The 26379-nt window shown below is 41.8% G+C and overlaps 1 protein-coding gene and 1 long non-coding RNA gene across 2 annotated transcripts in view; one reads left to right on the top strand and one right to left on the bottom strand.

The window, feature by feature from the left end:
* Positions 1-2834, top strand: part of LOC109309752 — an 18419-nt gene extending 15585 nt beyond the window's left edge. Inside the window, exons 3-4 of the long non-coding RNA XR_002101031.1 lie at positions 2659-2664; positions 2759-2834. This is a non-coding gene — a long non-coding RNA (uncharacterized LOC109309752). The remainder of the gene's footprint in view (positions 1-2658; positions 2665-2758) is intronic.
* The window catches only part of GALNTL6 (polypeptide N-acetylgalactosaminyltransferase-like 6), a 934188-nt gene that overhangs the window by 742150 nt on the left and 165659 nt on the right, over positions 1-26379 (bottom strand). The gene's annotated exons all lie outside the window — the stretch shown is intronic.

Genomic DNA, 26379 nt, shown 5'->3' with positions numbered 1-26379 from the left:
TGGCAGGGGGTCGGACTAGATGATCTACTCAGGTCCCTTCTGACCCTAGAAACTATGAAACTATGAAAATTCCTTCCTGGCTTCAAATATGACAATCAGTTTAACCCGAGCAGAGAGGCAAGGCCCTCTAGCTAGGAACTTCCAGCTTTATACTGGAGAATTGGCATACCTCACTTGAAGACCCCAGCCATAGCTTAGCAACACACAATGCCTCTCGGGAGGCTTAAAAACAACTTGATGAATATAGCAGAAAAACGGTGGTGGGGAGAGAAACCAGCAAAGCCCAGAGGCATGGGAAATACCCATGGCAGAAAATAGGCCTAACTACACCTAGATCATCCCTGACTCATGGCTGTCCAACTTTTTCTTGAACACCTCCAGTGATGGAGGCAGGCATGGTTCTTTGGGTAGATGTGATAGCTTTTATTAATCCAACTAAATAGTTGGAAAAAAGTTCTTTGCAAGCTTTTGGGCACAGACACCCTTCTTCAGGCATTGGGAGACACTGCTGTTGTTCTCAGTTCTCCAAGGTAGAAAAACAAGCTAAAAGTGTAACAAGAAGTCTGTGAAAATATGAATAGGTAGGAGTTTGACAAGACAATAGGTAAGGATAGAAAGTGAGGGAGTTCCCATCTTCACTAGGCATTCTATTCCACGGCCTCACTATTCTCACAGTGAAGAAGTTTTTCAGCATATCCAATCTTGCTACTACTTCAAACCATTGGTCTGCAACCTCCTTTCTGCAACAAGAAAGAAAAGGTGCTTTCCCTATTCTTTATGGCAGCCCTTCAGGTTTTTGTAGACTGCTATCATATCCCCTCTAATGCACCATTTCTGCAAACTGAGCATGCTCAGCTCTTTCAGCCTCTCCTTATATGACTTGCCTTCCAAGTTCTTGATCATCTTTGTTGCCCACCTCTGGATCCCCTCTAACTTCTCCATGCTCTTTTTAAAATGTGCAGATGAGGCTTACACAGTGCCAAGTAGAGAAGCCCCATTGTCTCATGTGTCTTGCCCCTAATGCTTCTATTGATACATCTCAAAACCATTTACCTTTTGTGAGGCTGCATGACACTGAAGGCTCACAGTGAGTCTGTGGTCTAACAAGACTCCCAAGTCCTTTTCCATAGAGCTGCTATCCAGTCAGGCATCTCCCATTTTAAATTTGTGTTTTTTATTATTCCTCCGGAGGTGAAGCACCTTCTATTTATCTGCATTGAACTCCTTCCTATTAGCTCTAGCCCAACTTCACAATCTGTCAAAAGCCTTCTAAATTGACCTCACATCCTCCAGTGTGTTCACAATCCTTCCCAGTTTCATGGTGTCTGCAAACTTGCTCAAGAAGCTTTCTATGCCAGCATCCAAATCGTTAATAAACACATTGAACAGCACTGGGCCAGGACAGACTCCTGTGGGACTCCATTTGAAACCTCCTGCCATTTCCACATGGACCTGCTAATAATTACTTTTTGCTTATGGCAATTGAGCTAGTTATCTATCTGCCTTGTAGTAGTTTTATCCAGTCCATATTTTTCCAATTTATTTATGAGGAGGTGATGCAGAACCTTGTCAAAAGCTGCACATAGTACTACTTTCTTACTCATTCACTACTTCCCCTGGCACACTTGTGCTAGTTTTGCTGGGATCTGGTCAGTTATCAGTCTATTTTAAGTACCTATATGGCTCGTTAATATCATGTTTAATCATCTAATGAGCTTCAGTACCCTTGAATGTTCCTGTAAGATAGAGAGGAAGTACCATGTCCATTTTACTGATGGAAGAACTCCAGTACAGAGAAACTAATTTTTTTGCCGAAGGATGTGAAGAAATGTGTGATCTGGCGGAGAACTGATTCCATATGTTCAAGGTTAACAGCTTCCCCACTGTTAAATTTTCCTCCATATGCTGGAAACCTAGGCTAAAATATATTATTTGTTTATTGTAGGGCTGATTGCTTAGGGTTTTGAATGGAACCTCTCAAAAACCTTGAATCTCTCCTGTCTGTTGGCTGGCTACCTGATCATTTCTCTTACTGTATTTATTTATATAAGATTACCCCAGTAATTAGATTCTATATAGGGAAAATGTATATATTTGTTATAATTTTCCAGGGACACAATCTAATCATTGGAGGTTTGCTTTGAATTTATCTCCCTCCCATTGTTACATCAGGGAAAATAAATCTGGGGGGTCAGGTAGCCTCTTGCTCTCAAGGATAGTTAAGTTCAATCCATCTGAATAACATATATGGTAATTATATGGTTAAATCTTATATTTAAAAAAAGGTAATTACCATATATCTTATTCAGATGGGCTGAACTAAGCTATCCTTGTGATTGGCTCCCATCTGTATATTTGCCCAATATCATTGTGAAGGAGCGAGACAGAACGTACAGCATGGAGGGCTGGCAGGCCTGCAGCTGCAGCCCAAAAAGAAAGGAGCAGCATCCAATTTCCAGAGCAGCAACTAGTTCAGGATTGGCAGAGGGAGGCCACTCAAAGGTATCTCTGGCCCCAGAGAGGGGCAGAGGGGGGTCAGTTCCCTGCAGGCCGCAGGGAGAGAGGAGTGGCTGAGCGTCTGGGCAGGCAGAAACTGCAAAGCCTGCCTGAAGAACGCTGGGAGAGTGACCCTGAGGCAGGTGGAGGCCTGTGAACAAGCAGCTAGTGGGAATCTCCGAAATGGAGCTGCAGCTGAGGATCCGGAGCAAGGGAGTTCACAAGACCAGAGTGAATCTCCAGATTGGAGTTTTTCCAGCAGAGGATCCGGAGCAGGGTCTGAAGGGAAAAAATCTACAGTCACAGGTAGAGCGTTCCTGCACAGGGGGGGAGACCCCCAAAGACTGTGAATGTTCATAGGGTTGCAGCGCAGGCTCGCACAGCAGACTAAGGATTTGTTTTGGGGACACTGCCAAAGCCCGACAAGAAGGCTGAGAAGCAGCCGGGGGGGGGGGAGAAGGGGTTCTGTGATTTCTTTTGCTGTCAATTTTTTTTCTATTTTTTTGAGCACAGGCCAAGACCAGCCCCTGGAAGGGTGTACCCAAAAGAGGCACTAGGACACCCTGGGGTGCAGAGAAGTTTACAACAGGCAGCACTGCAACCTGGCTGCAAAAGAACAGTGTAAAACACCATCTGGAGAGGTTAGGCTAGGGTAAGGGGGAGGTCTGGAGCCCCACCAAAGACACAGGGATCAAGACCAGGCAGGATCACCGTGGGCATTGCCTCCCAGGAATATAAAGGTCATCAAAGTTGTGGCAGGTGAGAAAAATGTAAGATCCACTTCCTTGCAGACCTGGTGATCCAGAGCCAAGGTCTACCCTGTTGCTACCTGTAGGCAGATGAATACAGGGCAGTACTAGCAAGCCCTATAATACATAAAGATGTCACAATCATCCATACATACGGACATCACAATCATCCATGTGTTTTATACTCATGCTTAGTGTCGGCTGCATTTCATCAACTTCATAGCTGATTTCCATTACTTAGCACACGCTGCTTTTGGCAGCACTTTAATCATAGACAATGTATTTGTATGTGAATGCAAGACAAGGGGCTTTTTCCCCCCATGCTGATGGGGGAAAAATACCTCATCTTATATTCAAGTAAATACGGTATCTCCTGTTTTTATTTACATACAGAGTTTTACACAAGCTTCTGTTCCATCTGCTACTTGGCTCTGCTCTGCCTGCTTCTCTCCCAGAGGCCTCAGGAAAGGTACTTGATAACTTGCATGTGTCTATCGCAACCATTCAGCTGGTCCAATAAAAGATCATCCACAAGAATTGTTGCCCATCACATATTTCCTAGACCATCAGAGCAATAATATCAAATCAACATTACCAAGCTTGCTTTTATACATTTAAGGATTAAGAGAAGTAAAAGCCCCTTCCCACTCCCTCTCAAGACCCATTCAATAATTATTCAATTTCTTTGGAGCAAATATTGATATGACCCTTGATTCTTTAGTTTATGACACTTCACTCACATATCATTTATGTAGTAGTCTTTGGGCTTGAAAGAAAAATCCAATTTTAATGAATAACTTGCAGAGAAAGGTACCTAATGCTTTACTCAAAATATTCATTTTCCAGCACTTTTCCTCACAGATAGCAGTTGGGACTTTTATTACTATGTAAAATATCTCAGGCTGCCTTTGTAATAAAAAATTTAAAAGATCCCACAGCTCACTCTGTAGGCAAGGGGAGTTGTAAAAATGCCATTTTGCAAACCGCATGCTTTCTACTTAATAAAATATGTTGTTTATACAGTTATTAAAAGGGCTAGAATTTACTTGGCTCCAGGATCATCCAAAAGCATGTGTAGTATGCAATATAAATTGTACCCAATGTATATGTCCATATTTTGAAGGATCAAGCTCTTTACTAGCTATACTAATCTCTTCAGTATTCAGAATATAAATTATTTAAGGAGTCTTCATTTTGTTTCCATGACTCTAAGTGTCTGTCATGCTGCGAGTGACTGTGTATTAGCTGATATTTATCTGGGTGGGAGCTAGCTCCTACTACAAGGGCATTCTGCATTGACAGGGTGCTCCTTTCTTCCATGGGAAGAGTGTTAATCAGCAAGTTTCCAAGGAGACCAAAGTTTATTTAACTCACAACTTAAACTCAGGTGAAAGGAGACTTTCCCATAAATTGCATGACAGAAACATTCTGCAATGTTGAACAGGCTGCATGTAGCACACTCCTGTGGAAAATAGCATTGTTAACAGGATAGTGTCAGCTTGAACATCACATTTTTATCTGAAATTTGTGCTTTTTTTATAGTTCCAAGAAATATCAGGAGATTACTATGGTCAGGTCTATGCTACCAACTGCCAGCATAGCTCCAGCCATTGCTCAGTATAGCTGTGTCAGCAGAAGGCTCTAGTATAAATGCGGTTATATTGGCAAAAAAGTTGTTTTTTTTACATTGTAGTTTCTTTAGCTATAGCTTTCAGAGTGATTGTAGAGTTCTTCTACAAAGTGCATCTTTCCCAATATAGCTGTGTCTACAAAAGGAGCACTTTGCTGATATGTTATATCTGTACTCCTACAATGATAGAGTTCTCTAGTATATGCATAAACTCTGAAAGATGTTGAACATTGTTTTCCTTTTTTTAACTTATTTTGTGCATGTGAAAGTATTTAGTGGCTCATCAGTTTCCCTGATTCTTTCTACAGTCAGTCAATTCATTTCTTCTGTTCCAGGGGAAAAAGCTGTATAAGCATCATTGGGATGGCAAAAAAAAGATCTTATATACAATTTTAAAGACTTATTTAAAACTTTATATTAAAAAAGGTGTCACCTGAAAAACAAAACAATATAAAACAAAACAGAAAAAAACCCATCAAGTTGACAGAGTCCCGCTGACAAAGGTGAAAATTTACAGTACTTTAGAGCAGGAGTTGTCAACCGGGGGTACGTGTACCCCTAGGGGCAGTACTTAGAAAGCCCTCAGGGAGCACGCGCAGGCCTGAAAGAAGCGTGCCCTGGGGCATGGCAGTGCCATCTCTCCTGGATCATTCTCACAGTTCAACTCTTACCCAGGGGAGTGGGAGCTGTGCACTGGGTGCCGCTAGCCCCACATGACACACTGTAGCACCCCCCCCCACCACCTTAGCTCGCTTTCTTCCACCTCTTTCCTGGAGCAGTGAAGGTCTGAATGGCCCCAAATATGGCAATTTGTGGGGGAAGATGTGCTTCTGTGCCTGCTCCCAGGAGCAGCACCGGGGGGTGCCAAGGCAGCGGCACTCCTCTGCAGGATTCACAAGTACTGCCCTGCTGGCTAGACACAGCAGTAACCACTGCCATCCCCATCCACCACCGCCATACCTGCACTGTTTTTCCATGGCTGGTTGCATGTGCAGCTCAATGAGCTGCTGACAGGCGGCGCACGATTGGCCCAGGCACGAGGCCCCCCAGAAGCCTGTGGAGGAAAGTGGCATGAGAGAGGGGATGGTGTGGGACAGTGAAAGTGGCGCTGGTGGCAGCCACTACATGCCAGCCCCACCCCATTCAGCCCCTCCCTTCCAATGCTGCTGCTACACAAACCCCTGGGAGGACACGGAGGGGGCATGTGTCCTCAAATCTGCATGGGCTGCACCGGGCTTTTCCCGGCCGGGGGGGGTGGGCCCCACTGTGCGCAGGCCAGGTGGTGGCAGCACTAGGAGTGGGGTTGGGGGGCTATGGTGAATTCTGGAGTGATTGCAGCCCCTTCTGTAGCCCCACTCCCAGTGCCACCACTGCCTGCCCCAAGCACAGCCTGGCCTGGCCCCCCACCGGGAAGAGCATGGCACTGTCCCAGCCTGCACCCTGCACAGACCTGGGGGCACATGCCCCACTATGTCCTCCCAGGGTGTGCACAGCAGCAGGACCCCCCCACCCTTGGTGCCCTCCAGAAAAGCTGCACACAGGTTTGTTCTGTACCCACCTCACCTTAGCTATGCAGCACCTGCTCCAGCCCCACTCCCTCCCTCACTGCAAAGGCCTCAATCTGCACCCCCAATCCCTTAAAACAAGAAAATTTTTAAGGGGGTACAGGAGTTGAAACTGAGCCAGAAGGGGTATCCTTATTTTAGAAAGGTTGAAAACTCCCACTTTAGAGGATCAAGACCTTGGGCCCTAAAAAACAGGAGTTCCCATTCATGGCAAATTCAAAGGGAGTCAGGGATTAAACTCTTAGACAAGATATCTTTTTTTGATATGGAGAAAGTATCTCTTGAGAACTAGAGCAGTGAGAGCCCACTGTTTTGGCAGGCATACCACAAAATTGTTCTATATAATGTGGGGAACTAACTAATATTCCCATATAATATGGAGAACTAATAACTCCTCATATGCTACTCTAATCCCTTGCCTTTAATACTAAAATCTGCTGCTGTACTTTCTGTTCCCTGCCCTATGTTTCCTGCCTAATCTGCTGCTTTGTTTTCTACTCCCTGATCTATCTCCTACTGTGCTGCCTGTCCCCTCCCCAGTCTGCTGTGTGCCACAAACAGAAGCTGCCTGTGCCACAGGTCAGCTACTTCTGAACTCAAGCATCAAAGATATTTAGAAAGTAACCAACATTTCTTATTAAAGTTTGTTTCCCTATGCACTTAATTTTACTACCACAAAAATGTGAAATGAATTATAGAATTAGGATTGTCACTGAGTCAAAAGTAGCATCCCCAGAATAAAGATCTGTACATAGCAAAAATGCATGCCTGCAAGGTGTAAATAAAATGATCAGACTAGTATCACCTCTACACTGGAAAACACTTCTACATTTGGGGTGAATAACAGACTGCTACCACTCTTGCCAAGTTGGATGTGCAGTCATTAAGATAATTTAATAATCCATTTTTAAACACCTCGAATAGAGATTTCAGCAAGTAAATGTTTCATTGGTATTTTAATTCAATAATTGGTCTAAATTCTAAACTAGGAACTTAAAATGATGATCTTATTTAAACATAATTACTAAGGCCATTGGTGACTTTTAATTAAACTGTTAATTGATTTCTCTTTAAACCTTTGGATGATTGATTGCACTATAGTTGATTGCAAAGTTTGTTAATTGCCATCGCTAGTTAATTCCATATACTGCACTTCACATCGCTGCTATGGAATCTTACTATTTTACCATAATCAAACTTGGTATTTTTAATTATATTTTACTTTACAGTTTCCTCAGTTGTCTACCATAGTTATAGTATGCCCCACAACACTGTACTTCAGTTTTGCAAAATCTCAGTTTTGGCTGATCATTTCCACTGCATGTACTTTATGCTTTATTCTTTTCAGAAATTAGGAAGGCAACCACAAATTTGGGGAAAGAAAAACTTTTGCCATTGTATATTACATAGGTTATAATGACTGTCAAAAATGAAAAGTTCACTACAGTTATAAAAATTATTCAGAACAAGCTTCCTTAAACTGTAATAGCGGAGACAGAAATGGTGCATTTTCTAGACCCATTCTCATTTTCTGGATTCTCAGGTCTCCACACACATTTGGTTTTCAATTAAATATCCTGAGAAAAATTTACATAGAAAAAACGGTGGCCTTGTGTTTATTGACAACCATGAATTTTGCTACTGTCAGTAATGCAAAGTCAATATAATCACTGCACTTCCTGCAACATGAAAAACATTTACAAAGTTCCAATTGTAAAATCTTTGCTAAAGGTAAAGATCAGTAATATTCAAAAGAGTCCACCTGAGTCTGGTTAGCTTATTTGATAGCATGTTTAAGGCTCACCATAACATACCACAATGTTCAAAAGTATTAAGCTTAGTATCACTTTTAGCTATCTCTGACTCTAGCAAAACAGATCATATGCCTCTACAACTACATTGACTAGCAGAGCATTTGACATCCAGTTGGAGGCAGAGAGAGATGCCTTTACCCCTCTGATAGCAAGTGCCATCAGTTATTTATTTTAAATTTTAAACGTTAATACAAAAAAGAAGCAGAAGAATTTTAAATCACAAGAATTCCCTTACAGATACCTGCTGATTCTCCCAATTCTGCTAGGATACTGATAACAAAATTGCATTTCTGTAGTGCCTTTCTGCATACTTCACAAAGAAATTTAAAAACACTAACTTTCCATTTTACATACATGAGACGTGCAGCACAAACTTCCAGTATGACAACGGTCTGTCACAGATGCTAATATAAAACAAAAGCTGCAAAGCAGACTCTACTACGCTGTTACAGGAAATCCTTATGGCTCTGCTGTTATTAGGAATAGCGGAATACTGAAATAGACATTTTAAAATAGTTATTATCTAGATATTTTTCAAGGAATACTGTGAATGCTGTATCTATTTTATAATACCAAGCATCAGGCTACCATAAGAAAAATGTTACCGTTATAAGCTCAAGAAGCCGTTGACAATGGCAACTTTTCACTGACAAGTTTACTTTAAAAGTTGAATGCCCAGGGCTAAATCTTCTCCCACATCATGCAGAAACCAATGTAGTTGGGCCTCCCACTACAGAAATAATCAAATTAGAGAGAGTCAAATTCAAGAGGGTCAAATTAGAGAGGGTCCAGCAGAAGGCAACAAAAATGGTTAAGGCACTGGGGCACATGGGTTTATTTAGTCTGGAGAAGAGAAGACTGAGAGGGTTTTTAATAGCTGTGTTCAACTACATGAAGGGTGATAACAAAGAGAATGGAGCTAAACTGTTCTCAGTGGTAGCAGATAACAGCACAAGGGGCCACGGTCTCAAGTTGCAGCAAGTTTAGGTTGGATATGAGGAAACAAGTTTCACACTAGGAGGGTAGTAAAACACTGGAACAGGTTACCCAGAGAAGTGGTGGAATCTCAATCTTGGAGATTTTTAAGACTCATCCAGACAAAACCTTGGCTGGGGTGATATAGTTGGGGTGGTCTTGTTTGAACAAAGGGTCAGACTACGTGACCTCCTGAGGTCCCTTCCAACAGTAATTTTGACGATTCTATGAATGATGGTTGAAACCAGGGAGGGTAATGAACAGGGGATAGATCACTCCAGATCAGGCGGGTCAAACCTTGCAGGCTGGATGAAGTGGGTCTGTGGACTGGATTGGGACCATGCACCAGAGATAGCATATAGGTCTGGTCTGGCAGGATACCTCATGCAGCAGGCATCGTGCAATGGACCCCCTGTGCTGCAGGCAACACACACATCCAATCCAGTCCTGCATGCCACGTGTAACAAGTGCCAAGTCTTCTCTGGGGCTTGTGATGCATGCAGCCTATGGGCTTGACACAGTGCTAAAGGTGCTGCAGCAGCCCAAAGAGTCTAAGGCACAGGCTGTATGTAGCATCCCACCAGATGAGCCTTTTTTTCATTCTAATGTTGCTCATAACAATTCACAGCTTTGTGTGCTGGTTCTGGAGCCAATTTGGACCAGGCCCCAGGTCATCTGTGCATGCCAGAGGTAGCACAAAGGGCCAGTGTAGCAGGGCACTGCATGTAGCGCAGAGGCCATGAGTCATGTGTGCAGAGTGAGCCCTGCAGCAGGACCAGCACCTGCTGCATACAGCATGCAAGGTTGGACTGACCATGGACACTGCACACACGAAGAACAAGGGGATGGCATGGAGCATGCAGTGCATGTGGCTCTCCACTGGACCAGCCCTGTATGCTGGCTCTGGTATTGCACGATCTGGACTGCCCCAGAGCCAGTGTTCACAGCTGGTCCAATGGACTGCCATATGCAGTGCATGCCCCATGCCATTCTCCTGTGTGGTTCCACATATTTCATGTAGCATGCGACATGGGATGGGTTATAGGGTTCTACAGGCAGGATCTGGCCTGCAGGATGTATGTTTGACATCCATGCTCTAGATCTACCCAGTTCTGTGCTTTCCTTCTAAAGCACTAGGGCTAAAACTCCAGCACCTGATGATAAACTGGGCTAGTTTTCACATGGAGAAAGTATTTGTAGAAATGTGGGTGACAGACTGATAGATTATATAGATTATATGGAGGAAACTGGTTTAACAGACAATGCCATGAAGAAAAGGGATAAGTCAGGAGGCTGCTTACTGGAAGGAGTCCTTCAGTGAAGTGCAACTGAACTGGACCACCTTCAGAGAGCCCACATTTTGATCATCCTCTTTTATTAAACTAGTTATAAAATAAATTTTAATACATCTCCCTAGCCTATGTACTGAGAAGTCTAGTTTCCAGCCAAGAACATAAAAACTCCTTGAGACTAGATTTAAAGCCCCTTTTCTTCTCTGTCTCTATTAGCAAGGTTGTGGAGGGTAGAATGGGAATAAAGCTACCTGGTGGCACTGGCATTCAGACGTGCCCATATTTAAAACCTGAACAGAAATACATCCTATATCAAACGGATTTTTTTTTTCATTCTAATGATGCTCATAAAAATTCACAGAATGTAGAAAAAGCATTATAGCTCATCCAAGGTTCAGGGGTTCACGTAGGTAGGACAATTCACAGGGCAGTAAATACAATTATTATAATTTAAATTAAGAACAGACAGTCAGAAAGTCTGAGGCAGAATTGATTCAATCTTTGCAAGTTTTTCTAAAATGCATAGATTGAACCAATAAAGAAGTAAACTGATGTTCACTTTCAGTTGGGAAAGGCAACCAGATACCTGAACTGGCCTAGACCAGAAAGTTGGGGGGGGGGGGGTGTCTGAGCCCATTGCTGAGCCCAGTACATGCCCCCAACCCCTCCCATCTCCCTTGGGTGGGGGGAAGCCTCCGTCCAGGTGCTGTTCCCTGCAACTAGAGCCCCCACCTCAGGGGGTTTCTCTTGGCCCACCCCAGAGTCCTCTAAGCCCAGGTATACTCTGCCATACAAGCTTGGGGGAAAGTGAGAGGAGGCAAGCTTTCCCCCAACCCTGCATTTGGGGTGCTGCTCAAGTAGGGAGAGTCCCCCCCCAACCTCAGGGGGTTTTCCATACCCTGGCTGGGGTCCCCTGAGCCCTGGCCTGCCCCACTGTGCAGGAAGAGAGGAGATTCTTCTCCACTTTCCTGAGTGGTCTGGCCATGGCTCCACACCAACCGTGCAGGTGGGAGGCAGGGAACAGGTCCCCATCCCAGCAGATGGGGGGCTATCGATGCAGGGGAGTAATCAGCTTGGCCGGGGTTCTCCATGACTGTCTGCCTTGACATAAGGGAGCAGAGAGGATTACCCCCCTCTACCAACTGGGAGGATGGGGGACTGTTTTCCCCCCTCACCTGTGGGGGTGGGTCAAGCATCAGCCAACCATGGGGGAGGGGGAATCCCTTGTGCTCCCATGTGGCAGGGCAGACTGGGACTCAGGGGACCCCAGGAAGGTGAGAGAAAACTTCCTGAGGTGACTCACCCCGCATGGGCACCCCCTCCCACCCTGGCTGCCAGGATGGGGGACTTCTCCCCCCCATCCCATCCCACCTGTGGAGGAATGAATAAGCCATAGACAGATTTCCCAGGGTTGGGGGTGGGAATCCCTTCTGCTCCTGTGTGGCAGGCCATACTGGGGCTCAGGGAACCCTGAGCTGATGAGATCTCCCCCAATGTGGCCAGCCCCCCTGGCTGCAGGAACACAGAAATGCTTCCCCCCTCCCATGGGCAGGGTCAGGGCTGAGCTGAGCCCTGACTGCACACGGGAAAGGGTGAATCCCTTCTGCTCCAATGCAGTGGGGAAGTCTGGGGCCAGGGCAGGGGAAGCCCCTTGATGCAGGGGGTCCCCTGCATGGGCAGCTCCTTGGGTACCAGGGCTGATTGCTTCCCACCTCCTACCTTCCAGCATTGATTGGGAAATCACCTTCTGCCTGCAGCTGGGCAGATCAGAGCTCAGAGGGTAGGGCCTAGGACAGGGGCTCTGTTCACCCATCCCCTCCACCCGGCCAAGCTGACAGGCTTAGGCATAATGCAGACTAGGGAGTGAAGGTTTTGCTGCCTCAGGGAGGACCAGCTGAAGCTATGCAGCCAAGGCTATCCCGCTCACAAGGGATGGATGTGGGAAGTGCAAGGCTTCTTGGGATGCAGAGGGACTTGGACCTAACTTTGAGTCAAGAGTTAGCAATAATTTGTTTTCCATGAATAGGATTCTCAGATTTTCAATGACAGAATGGCATTCTCCATCCATACACTACCCACCTAGTCAAGTATCCTTTTGTTTTCAGATGTACTGATGTCCCAGCCTCTCATATAAAAGGTTGACCTTTACAACTTGAACATGTTTTTATCTATAATCTGCAAGGGTTTCTTTCATGCTTGCGTGCCTACCCTAGCTAAAGGTACAAGCGTTGTCCTTAGTGCCCCATCTAGAATGTAGACTATATCTTTCTGTTTTGTCCAATACCAATCAAATTGCGAGCACTCAACAAATAATAAATAATGTTGCATATCAGCTTTTCAAACACATGCTGTAAAAACAAGCCCACAATATAGATAAAGCAATCAAAAAAAAAGAACACATCTATTAGGTCACCGGATTCACCTGGTTCTAATACACAGAATAATTCAAGATATAATAGTAGTTATTGAATGATTAGTGCATTTTAAAGATCATAATTTTTCAAATGGCTTTTCAACCACAGCCAACAGGCCACAAAGGAATGATGAACTATGTGAAAATCTAGTTATATTCATAAATATCAAAAGGATAAAGGAAAACATGAAAACTTCTCCTAGATGAACATTAAAGGAACTATGACAAGAGTATGATACAACTCAAGAAGTCCAATTTGCTTCTTGCATAAAAGATAGATGCTCCTGTTGACAAATTTCATCAGACCCCTGACACATTACATTTAAGACATGATTAACAGGTTAATCATTCCTTAAATAGTAATCTGGCCACAAGAGCAAGTCAATTCAAGGTGTGATAATATGGCAAATGAGCCACAAAATTATTCCATTATATGTGGAATAACTTTGTGCCTCATTTTTATCAATTGTTAAATTGAATGTGTGACACGTGTTCTCCAGGACCTGTCAAAAACCTGTGTGCTGCCCTTGTGGTTTTATAGGTCATGGAGCAGGGGGACCTGGGGACTGGACTGCTTTGGTGCCAAAAGCTATAAAATTACATGCCACACAAATGGGTGGCAAATAGGGTTTTGACAGATCCAGGTACATAAGCATCCTGGCATCAAGTTGCAGCAGCCCAGTGCCTGGCTTCCCTTGTGCCTGAACCCATCTAAACCCCATGTGCCATCCAGCTGGGTGACATACATAGTTTTATAACTCCTGCCATATAGTGACTTCAGCATTGGGCTGATGCAACCTGATGCCAGGGTCACCATGCACCAGAACATGTGCAAAACCTATGTGCCATCCAGCTGAGTGGAACATGGTTTTTAACTCATCCCTGGCACATGGGGACCCTGGGATGGTACAATATCCCAAAATCCTGGGGTCTGTGTCCTCCACAGCTGGGGTTTGACAATCAGCTGATTGTCAGCTGGGACCAGGGACCTGTTTGGCTTTTAGCCCCAGTTGACAATCAACTGAATGTAAGCACTCCAGTTTCATTTTGCTTATCCTGGAACACTCCGCCCCGCCCCCCCAAACACACACACACACACACCCACCAGCAAGTAAGGCACAATTGGGATCTAATCCTCAAATCACAAAATTGCAACTCCTGGAATACATGAGTGGCAACAGGAGGCACTATTGTTGGGAACATGGATTAGATCTAAACATGTCTAAGTGACTGCCTGTCAGAGGCCTTAGTGTTGCAATTATTTTTAATCTATCTATAACTGCTTTTCAATTATTTTGCTTGAGATTAACCTTTCAGATGTGTATATTAAAACAGCAGTTCCGATCATACTAGCCAAAGTCCCTAAGGAGTGAACTGAAGACTACTCTGAATACAATGTTTACTTGTATAAAAGAACATATACCAGAAAATAATAATATGTTTTAAAAAACAATTTTTATTTTTTGGAAAAATATGTTTATCTATTTTAAATTAGTGAAACCCAACATTGATGGTAGGTGTTATTTATATCAGGTCTCTGTTTATAAAATCATTCATTATTAAATCATTCATTAATGTTTGCTGAGTTAAAGGTTTAACTTTCTTTATCCTATCTTTAAAGAAAAGCAAGATGGGCAATACAGGCATATATCAGGAGGCGCTACTTCACAGTCAGGGCGGCTAGGGTCTGGAACCAACTTCCAAGAGAAGTGGTGCTGGCCCCTACCCGGGGGGTCTTTAAGAGGAGGCTAGATGAACACCTTGCTGGGGTGATTTGACCCCAGTACTCTTTCTTGCCACGGCAGGGGGTCGGACTAGATGATCTACTCAGGTCCCTTTTGACCCTAGAAACTATCAAACTATATGGTTGGAAGCAGTAGAGGAAGATACATGACTTGTGTATGCCATTCTTACTACTCCACTAAGATTTAATTGAGGGCTGTAGTTTATTTTATACTAAAGTAAATACCTGCAGGTGCTAGAAACAACTTTGAAAAGATGGCCACTTAACTCTGTTTGGGTCTGAATTCAGATATATAGCCTCCTGTAAGTCTGATGAGATAAATTTTGCCCACAAATAAAGAGGCAGAACTTCTGGTGACTTCACTGCAAAGGAGGCATATGAACCAAAAACACTAGTTACATGTTGCTCTCTTAAAGGACTAGAACTGGATTATCATTGTCAATGCATCTATTTTGTCAGACAGGTAAGTTTAAAAGACATTTATATAAATTTATATTTTCATGATGATGTTTTCTACCACAAACAAAAATATAAGTGTTTACAGCACATGTACACTCAGGTTTCCTCATGTGACCTTAAAATAACATAATTGGGCATAGAGACAAAGTGGATCTGTCACACAGTGATGTAAAAGGAGAGAGACCTCATTCAGAGGAATAAAATTACCTGAGTTCAAATCATCATTTAAGTTCCTTTAAAACTACCAGAAGGTTATGTTCTGATTATTAAATGTCATCCTTTCTCTTTCCCAACATAATGCACTTGCTAGCTTAGATGCGTTTCTTGTTCTTTCGTTGGGACATTCTATTAAAAAATGTATTGCTATCAAAGAGAAACATTTGGTTCTAAATTTAGTGTGCTCAAGTGCTCAATGTTTTTAAGTAACTAAAAAATCAGCTCCAAGTCAAGGTACAATTCCTAACTCTTCCAATTTATAGCCACAATTCTCTTCACCACTTCAAAACCTGGCCTCAGAGTTTCTACTTCTCCTACATAAAAATGTTTTCCTAGTTTCAGCTTCAAACTAGAATCATGGAATCATCTTGGCTCTATCTTTAGATAAGTCCTTCACCTATAAATAAAGGTCTACCAAACTCAAGGAGGTGGCCAGCCAGGCAATTTTGTGGGCAGATCCCAGGGTAAGCTATCATTTTCTCAGACTGAGTGCAGTGGACCCCCTTCCCTTCCCCCCTCACCAGGCCTCTGACTCTCTGAGGAGCTCCAGCAGTCCCACCCCACCCTGTAGATTGCCAGGATCCCCAATTTAGGAGGCAACTGTACCGGGGGCCCAGGTCTGCTCTGGCAGGCAGCCGAAAGGCTGCATCGGAGTCCAGAGCCCCAGCCCAGCTCATGGCTGGTGGCAGGTGCATGCACACAATGAGATGGGCCTGGGCTCTGTGGACCCTGGTACAGGCTCCTGGCCATGTGCCACAGTCAGTCCAGAATCCCAGTGCAGCTGCCTGCAGCCTCCCCATTTTGTGCTGTGACATCCCTGCCCCGCCACTCTCTGCCCTCCTCCTTTCCCCCCATGGTCCAAGACCACAGGACTTCCCACTCTTTTCTCTACTTGCTGGTAAGTTTTTGGGGGGTTTTGTTTTGTTTGGGGGGGGTGTGCAGTAAGCCCACCAAAATCATGGAGCCGTTTTTGTGGAGCCTACCCAATTTTGTGTTTTTCACAAAAATCATGGAATCACAAAATTAGTAGGTCCCTACCTATAAATACTAGCCCTCTCTAAATCCTAGATCTCCATTTCCTTTATTTTGCCTCCTGATCCCTGTTACAAAGAAAAAAAAAGCATATTATTATAGACACACAAACTCCTCTGCTATTCTGTCAATGTTCAAAAAGGGTCCAATGTGTTGTGTCCATAAGAGCAGGTTTTTTTATTTAACATGATTTTCTTTCCACTCTCCTTTAAGATTTGAAAATTATACTGGATGAAGCTATTTTTCTTCCTGATCACCTGCCACTGTTTCTGTCTGTGCCTACATTATCACTACTCTTGGTAAAATACCTCAAAGTATAATATGCACAAATGAAACAAATGTAATACAAATATAACTTGCGATTCCTCAAAAGCAATCAATTTTATTCTGTGGGACAGATCCTTAACTGTTCAGACCTCCAATCTATAAAGATTTAAACCAGCAAAAGATATATCCTCAAAACATGAGCAGACAACATTTCCTCTTGCCTCTGGCTCTTAATTTCTCACTCCTGTTCTCATTCATTACAGAGTTTATTTAAAATACCATTTTGTGTGATGATCATTATGGTTAATCAATTAAATGTGTCAGCTGAGGGCATTTTGCATGGAAATTTATATCTCTATATCTCAGTTTCAAGACTATGTAAGAATTTTTGTTACTGTACCGTTCCAACATCCTTGGCCCTGACATAAGAATTATTCTTGGCTCAAATTAATTGCAATATCATAAAATTCCATCTTCTGCTGTCAGAAGGAGAAAGAGGAGTGGGAAAATTTAAAGAAACTCCCCTTGAACACTATCTATGGCTCTGCTAATGAACCTTGTACTCAGGTGATTTGCTCAAATTAAACAAATAGCTTTCCCAGTAAGAAGCCCACATTAATTGTCAATTGTTCTAGTTCATTACCTATTGGCAAATCTGAAAAACCAAAGCCAGCTCTAATATCTATAGGCTATGAGGGGAAAAAAGGAAATCATCAGATTAATTTTTTCTCTTAAAGAGTTTTAGATATACTTGCTGAAATGATAATGACTGATATAATTCAATATTCTAGGACTTTGAGATCTAGCACTATTAAAGATGATACACAAACCAAAGGGATTTTGCCATTTAACCTCTACTATAGAAGTTTATTACATGTTTTGATACTCATCTTCTTTTTTTAGTTTAAAATGCCTTTTCATGAATTACCTCTGTTTTCAGCTGGTGTAAATTGTCTGAATCACAGAAGTTATGCAAGTTTATATTAGGTTTCGACTTGTGGATTTCCCAGTATATAGATAATCAGATTACTTCAGCATACTTCAGTGCATTACAAAAATATAATTTTCATAAGAGGTACTCAAAAAAATCAAGTATTCTAATAAGATACATTTATAATGGAGAAATGATTTATCCTATTATGCTGGACTTTTATTATTACTGCACCATGTATTACTTAATAAATGAAATGCTTTTCAACATGTTCTGAATTTTCATTGTGATACATTTTCAAAAAACTAGTATGTATAATTTTGTATATAGATAATATTATCTCCAAAGCAAATATGAACTTGAACTGACCTTTTCTCAGAAGAATGACTATGTAAAATTGGCACTACCTTGCTCCAGCGATATACTACATCTTTGTTTACATTATTAAAGCTGTTTACTTCACTTAAAAGACCCAACTTTTTGCAGCTTTTACTTCATAAGCAATAAAATGATGAAAGAAGAGTTGAATTCTGTATTGATTTATGCATCATCAACAAATCTGTCACAAAAGCTCTAATGATACAATCCTTATGAGAAGAGACAGTATAAAATCTAAAAAGAATCCATCTTGATTTGCAGATCCCTGGATGAATTTACAAGGATGGAAATTATGTCTAAATATTTAGTCTGTTCTGATTAAAATTCACATGGGAACAGGACAGTACCAGCTTGAAAACCAGAGAGCTATAACTAGCTTCCTGATGATTCTCTCAATCTTCTGACCAAGTGGAACTTAGAGAAGATGAAAATCTACCTCAATGTATTTATATAATTTCTGAGATGACATTCCAGTCCAATCTTTGAAAAATATAGTAATCAATATAGCATTTAATAACCTCAAATTAAGAGGTCTATAGATGTCTATAGCCCTGGGCTCCCCTTTCGTGTTAGAACATGATCAGGGATGTGGGGCTGGGATTAAGGCGCCCCACCCTACGTTTCACTGGGGAAGTAACTGGCCTGGCATTTTCTGGGGGCTCCCATCCCACTAGAAGACCCATCAGACCACGCTTCCCCAGCAGGGTACAGTGTTATGACTTGCCACACCAATCTGTTAATTCAAATAAACTATGATGCCACTATTAAGAAAATAGGGCTCCTTTCAGTTGCAATGGACATGTAATGAAAGCAGGATTTTTTTCCCCTTTTCTTCAGACCTATATGGAACACACGAGACTCAAGGAAGAAAATGGTTAACAGAATCCCCATAGAAAACAATAATGTCACTGCTTAATGGATTTTCAGTTGCTCTAGCTTGTATCATTTTGATGTGATTTTACACCATGGTAAATCCAAAGTGATGCTCTTTTTTAAATCACCATAGTTGATCAATCATAGTTGATCAATCAATCCCGTTTCTGAGAGAGAATCCTGTAAACCTTCTCCTTTCTTCACATCCATCAGGCAGGCAAAACAAAAGGTAAACTTGGCAAACACAGTCTGCCCAGGGAAAGCATTAATCTTAATAGCTGGCTGTAATTAGGAACAAGATGTATGAACAGACACAAAGCAATAAATAACTTTAAACCAGGAAGGTGATAAGTTTTAAACCCAGAGCCTTAAATTGGTCTGCATTAGTTTCTTTGCTGGAATTTGTGTCTATGAAGATTTTAGAGTTGCCTAAATTAATTGTTCTAGATAATCTCAATTTTCATTTTTTGTTTATCAATTACTGTGAGTTAGGTCAAGATTTTATGGGCTCTGTGACAATCAAGACAGTGGCCTAAAGAGATTTGGACTCAACTTGTATCCTTGGTACCCTGGTACTTGGCCTAAAGGGATTTGAGATCAACTTGTATACTAGGCATACTCAACTGCTTAAGTTACACATGAATACCTATACCCCCTCTGTGGGAGTTCCTAGCATCATATTCAACTCTCAACACCTCTACTTAATTTAAAAAATATATATTTTTTATATTCAAAGCTGTTGAAGATATGGATCTAAATAACTAAACAGAAAACAGAACTTACCTAAGTCAGTGGGGCTTTCCAACATTGAATGGAACACCACCAACAATTCGTCTTTGTAAATGTGATGGCATATGAAAAAATGAAAGATGGAAAGAGAAAGAACTGGTCAGAGCATTTACTTGTAGTCTTTATCATTATTTTGTTAGAGACAGGAGGATAGAAAAAGTGAAAAACAGTCCTGCTGGAGGGTCAGAGGCACAGATAAACCTAGGAGGACATCTGGAATTCACTAAAAGAATCAAAAGTTGAATAAATCCAGTATCTGCTGGGATGAATAAAATACCAATAGAAATTGTTTCTCACTAATTTGAGTGCTTATAAAAATAATCCTCTAAAGACTATTGAGAAACCCAGAGAATTTGATAGGGTCATTAGGAGACCAGCTGGCATTGTTAATAAAAATATGGTGAAATGACACTGAAAAATCTGCCAAAGTCACAAGACCATAACCAAAAGAATAAGCAGGCAGTTTGTAAAAAGCACAGAGCCAATAATGTTCTAACCAAAAAGGGAAAAAACACACATTTCATTTTTTTACATAATCAATATAATTAAACTAACAATTATATAAACTAGTTATTCACTTGTAAAGTAAATTTACTTGAAGAAAAGTTGCAAATTTAGGAATCCAGATAGCTCTTGAAAAAGGAACAATACTTCTGATCTGCCTTTACGGAATTTCTAGATTAAATTGGTTCAATTTATTCTATTTTATCTCCTTCTATTAATATTAACACTACAAGAAATCAGATATTATAAAGGTCCTGAACAAAATAAAATTTTGCTCATCAAAAATTATAGAGAAGAAACTTTCCAGGCTGATGAAGTACCCTGATGGTATGAACCATCAGTTTATTTTGTTAATCTAACTGGTATCTGAAAAAGCTGTAATATAAGAAAGGAATAATTGAAGTTTATGCAGTTGATGTACAGTTCAGGACAGCAGACTTCTAAGGAAAAAAGCATTAGCTGTCTCAGCATGGCAAGCTATGTTCTTCTCCTAAATAGGGGTGTCAAACTCACCACACACCCCAGGACAAATCTGGACCACAGGGCTTTTCATGGGCTGGATCCTGTCTGGGGAATGGAGTGGGTGTGTCAGATCCAGCACAGGGTACTTGGTGGAGGTGGTAGGGGCAGGGGCCACAGGCCAAGCAGTCACTTGTCACAGTGGTAATGACAGACTAACCAGCCTCAGCATGACTTCTACAGTCTACTGTAACCTGGCAGGCCAGATTGAGCAATTCCACAGGACAGATCCAGTCCACGGGGCATGTGTCTACTTTTCTTTCTGATCTTTTTTTTTTTTTTAGTATGGGTTCATTTATTCTGTTTGAGAAGGTCAGAAAAGTAACTTCAAATGGAGCTTCTTAGTACTGCTATAAGCATCAGCTGAAAGAGTAATTCAATTAGTTGCTGGTAGTACTACTTTTTTATCTGTACATCCAGACCTTGGAGAGCCAGGGATGACAGCACCCCCATCCATTCTCTATCCAACAGCTAATGTTAATAGCATATAAAGGTTTCTAAAGATTAAATATGTTTTCTATTTAATTGAAAAATCAATTTTCTGAAGGCACACTGTATTTAATGGTGGTATGTAGTTCTGGTGATGCAAGTAAATAAATTGTTAGCCAATGATCTGAGTGAGAATGTGGCCCCATATCTTAATTACCTTCCAATGTCAAAAAACTGTAAGAGGAAGCTTAATTAAAAATATAAATATCATCATGACACTGCTGAGAAAAGAAAGAACCTTTTCCAACAGTAGAAAGGGGATTTGGCTTTAGTTTGTAATCAGCATGTAGGGCTTGAAAACAAATATCACTTATACATTAGCAGTTCAGTTCCAGACAGCCATTAGAGAGAGACTGTGCTCACATCTGAAGACAGGACCTATAGTGAGCTATTTTTTCCATCTTTCAGAAAAATACTCTATTGACATGTAATATTATATGAGTAATTCTATAAGCCAAACTAAGAGCCTTCCAAGGAAGCTCACAAATATCAACTCCTTAACCAACATTATTGTGAAATAAGATAAACATAGGTTTTCATTTTTTTTCTTTTTCTTTTTTTACCTGGAAAGGGGTTTCAGTATAGGCAGGATTACAGAAACAATCATGTAAGTGGTATTTCTATATTTGATTTCCTTAAGGCAGCTTTCTTTATATTTTTGTAAATAAGCCTGTTCCCAGAAGCCCTTCAATAAGATAATGGAGAGTGGCTTGCTAGCGCTCATGCTGAGAGAAGCCAGTAGAGCAGAACTAAAAGCTGCTACTGCCAGCTGTGGAAAAACATTTACAAAAGTGCCACAATCTGCACTTTGTCATGATTTAAAATAACTCAGAAATAATGAAAGTAGAGCAAACAGTTATCATAGTAAAGAGAGTGTTCTTCTTTTCATTAAATATTACAGTAATAATCTCAAAAGTAATAGTTGTGACTTTATTTAAACTAAAATACTGTAACAAAAATCCTTGCAAAAGTAGAAAACACATGCTCCCTCCCTGTTACTTATGTCCTGCTTCACAAGACTCTGACTCTGGGCAATGGGCAGGAAATAATAAAGGGTTTTGGTACAATGGCTTTACTGAAATTCCTTTCTTTTTTCAAGTCCTTGTGACAAAGTACTTAGCAAAATTCACAGATTCTTTGGAATCTGAGAGGGCTGTGTTGTGAGTGCTTCTGCTGTTGCTTTGAACTTGCAACCTCTGGGATCACGTTAGGACCTGCTTCCCGTCTTGGTCCCTTAAAGAAAGAAATCAAGCAGTAACATAACAAGGTTGTGCATGCCACTCTACCATGAGGCCCTTGTTCTGTCATCCTTTTCATAATGAAACCCCATTCAAAAAGTTTTATGATTGATTGTAAAAGTTTTCTTGGGAATGAAGAAATAAACTTTAATTTGTAATTGTTTTAATAACAGACTTCGTTAAGAATCATCAACAATCTTGAATTTCCTTCCATTTTTGTCACAACTTCCTTACCATTTGACTGTTACAGAAGTAAATATATATATGCAGTAAAGTTCTGATCAATTTTACCACCATTTTTGTCACAACTATAATATTGTTTACAGGAAATATAATATTGTGCATTTGGGTGAGAGGCATAGTTACAGCACAGTCTCCAGATTCAGGTGAACAGATGGTTCAGTTTATCTCACAGCAAGATTAAAGTTTGCCAGAAAAAAAATCAAATCACCTTCCAAATTCACTGTACACTTTTTTTCTATTTAGCTTCAATGCCAGTATACTACATCCCATCACATCCTAACATAGTTTTTTATATGTCCATATTACCATGTGGCATTATAGAACATTACAGAAATCATCAAATCAAGATAGTTTAATTCTTATGCCTTTCAGATCCAGAACTTTTACTGTTTTAGTTGTTTAAGACCAAATTATGATGCTCATGAATTTTGAGTACCAGTGATTTCAATCAGGCATGAGATAATACTCAAGCAAGCAAGAGTATCAGAGTATCATCAAAGTGCTGATTTTTACAGTAAAATATGGAAACAGATAATAGATGTAAAGAAATAAACCTTTAGCATCCATATCGCATATAGCAGGGCTGTCTAACTGGAGGCCCATGAGGCATTAACTTGTGGCCTCCAGGCTTCCTCCAGCCTCTGCTTCTCTCATCACTCCAGGTGTTGTTGCAGCTGGGGTTTCCAGGCTCTCTCCCTTTCTTCTTCTCTGGATTATACTTTCTGGCTCCTGCCTCTGCCCAAAGTGCTAGGTGCTGGGAAGCTCAGGGCTGGAGAGGAATGTGTATGTGGGGGGGGAGAAAGGTTTGCCCATCCATGCAGAGGAATGGTGGTGGTGCTACTGGGGCTGCCCATGCAGAAAGTGAGATGGTAAGGAGGGGACACCTATGAACACGGTGCCAGAACTCACTGTGCAGTGCACTGCACTGGGGGAGCCTGTGGCTGGGGAGCTAAGGAGGCTGGTGGGGGAAATCACGGTGCCCACGGCGTATGGCCCCCGGCCACTTATTTGGACATCCCTGCCATATGGAATTAATGGTAATAAATAATGTAAGACAAGAAGTCAAAAACTAGCTTTCTTATCTAAATAATACAAATAGGTGGTAAAATTGATCAGAACTTTACTGCATATATATATTTACTTCTGTAACAGTCAAATGGTAAGGTAGTCTTTCTGGACTTAAGCTGTATCATAAGACAAGAAGTCAAATATGGCCTCAGTGTATACTGAGAAGCTTAGTGCTTGAATTAGTAGACACATTTTAAATGTCCAGTGTCTACCTTTTTTAATTTTCCATTTTGCATTCCCTCGATATTTTTTTGGCCACATTCTTCTTATAATGACTATCAGACATCCAAAACAGGCTAAAACTTTGCAAAGGTTTGACATAAAAGCTACAGAGAACCAAGACATCATCAGGACAGTACTAAAGAGCAGATTTTCAATGTTCTATGGATTAACACTACATTGAAGAGAGTAGGGAAATATTATCCCCAGTATTCAAGTTTTCCTTTGATCATAGAATCATAGCACAGTAGGGATGGAAGGGACTTCACAAGGTCATTTATCAGCTCATATTCAGCTTCTCTGCAGGTCCTCTTCTGCAGCCTAACCAATTTTTCCCCAGGCTATATTTGTGCATTTATTCCATCCCAAGTGCAGGACTTTGTACTTGACTTTGTTCAGTTTTATCTGATTGATTGCAGGCCATTTTTCCAATCATTTTTCCAGGCCATTCTGTATCCTAGTCCAACCCTCCAGAGTGTGCAATTCCCCCCCAGTTTGGTGTCATCTGCAAATTTGCTAAGTATGTATTCAATCCCATCATCCAAAATCAATGAATACCCTGAACAGTACTGGGCCAAGGACAGACAGTTAAGGACCCCATTCACAATCAGACTTGAGGCATTGATGACTACTTGTCAAGCAAGATAGTCCAAACAGTTATGCATCCACCTTACAGTACTTTCATTTAGCCTGTATTTTCTTAACCTGTTAATGAGAATGTCATAGGAGAACATGTCAAAAGCCTTGCTAAAGTCAAGATATATCATATCTACTACTCTATACTCAGCCACAAAGCCTATCACTTTACCATAGAAGGAAACTGGGTTGGTCAGACATGAATTGCTTTTGGTAAATTGTGCTGGCCATTCCTAATCAGCTTGGTGTTTTCACATGTGCTCCAGAGTGGAGGGGGGTAAGTGGGTCTTTTAATTACAGCGGCTCCGACAGCCACTGTAATTTAAGCAACTACAGCATCACATGTATTCTGCATCATGTATATCCAGCATCCCATGTTTCAAAATGGCAACAGGGGCACTTTAACTAAAGCTGATTCGACGAGCTTCAGTTAAAGTGTTCCTGCTACCATTTTGAGGTGTGGAGATGCTGAATATGTGCATCACAGAGACTGCTGGAGCATGCTAATTAGACTCAATTAATCAAACCTGCTCCAACATGTGCTAATTAGCATGCATCAGAGCAGACATCCAGCACATGTAAAGGTGCCCCTTGTTCTCTTCTAGGTACTACACAAATGATTTCTTGAGAACGTGTTCTATGCTCTTCCCAAGTACTAAGGTCAGGCTGACTTGCCTATAATTCCACACATCCTTTTTCTTCCTTTTCTTAAAGATAGGCCCTTTCCCAATCTTCCTGGACCTTAGCTGCCCTCCATAAGATTCTCAAAGAGGATAACTAATGGCTCTGAAATTACCTTAGCCAATTCCTTCAGAACCCTAAGGTACATTTCATCTAGCCCTACTGCCTTAAACTCATCTATATTCTCCAAGTAACTCCTAACCTGAGAATGGCAGGGAGACAGAGGCTACAGGGAGCAGATAGGGGAATGAAGAGCACAACAAAGGCAGTGGGGTTGGGGGCAAAGGCAGTGAAGGGTCATGTGGAAGGAGCAGGAAGCAAGGGAGGCTAGGCAGGGGGGCAACACCTCCTTTTTCCCCCCTGTCTGTTCTTCCTGGACAACTATATCCATCCATGACTGCACTCTAAATATGTGAACTATCCCATCATATGTCTGTAATCCCAATTACATCATTATTCTCTAATTGTACTAGGACAGCCAATTCTTCCTGTTTTCCCTGTGCTTCTTGTATTAGTATATAAACGTATCAGGTATCTAACTGATGGTCCTGTCTTCTCCTTGACACCATTTCTAAGGCTTCTGCTATTGCTTCCCCTTACTAAGTTTTCATCCAGCTCCTGTGGCTCTTTGGTTACTTCTGAGCTTTTATCACAACCCCTAGTGAACCTTCCCTAGTGTAGCCATAATCCAATTAGAGCCTGTTGCAGAGCTCTCAGGTGCCCTGCGACTGAGAGCAGAAACGGCTTGGGAGAGACCCCTAGTGGCGGGAAGGGGGAAGCACAGCTGCCAGTCACCAGGGCTGCCAGGTGCTGGTTGCCCTAGCAACCAGGGAAACCTAGAGCCAGGAAGGGGCGGAGCTTAGCTCTTCTTAAGCCCAGGCAGAAGGCCAGGAGGGCAGTTCCCCTCCAGGCTGAGGGAGGAGGAACTCAGCCAGAACAAAGGGGAGAACTCTGACAGTCAGAACATCCCCTGGTCCCTGCTGGGAGTCGATGCGCTCTCTCTCTCTCTCTCTCTCTCTCTCTCCCTCCCTCCCTCCCTTCCATCTTCAAAAAGGGGAGGAAGGAGGACCTGGGAAACTATAGGCCAGTTAGTCTTACCTCAATCCTGGGTAAACTTTTTGAGAGAATTATTCTGGCACATGTCCATGAGGGGCCAGCA

The sequence above is a fragment of the Crocodylus porosus genome, unplaced genomic scaffold, assembly GCF_001723895.1.
Source record: "Crocodylus porosus isolate Cpor-Errol unplaced genomic scaffold, CroPor_comp1, whole genome shotgun sequence".
Taxonomy (NCBI): domain Eukaryota; kingdom Metazoa; phylum Chordata; order Crocodylia; family Crocodylidae; genus Crocodylus; species Crocodylus porosus.
Note: the sequence above shows the minus strand (reverse complement) of the source record. Positions and strands in the feature narration are given on the sequence as shown.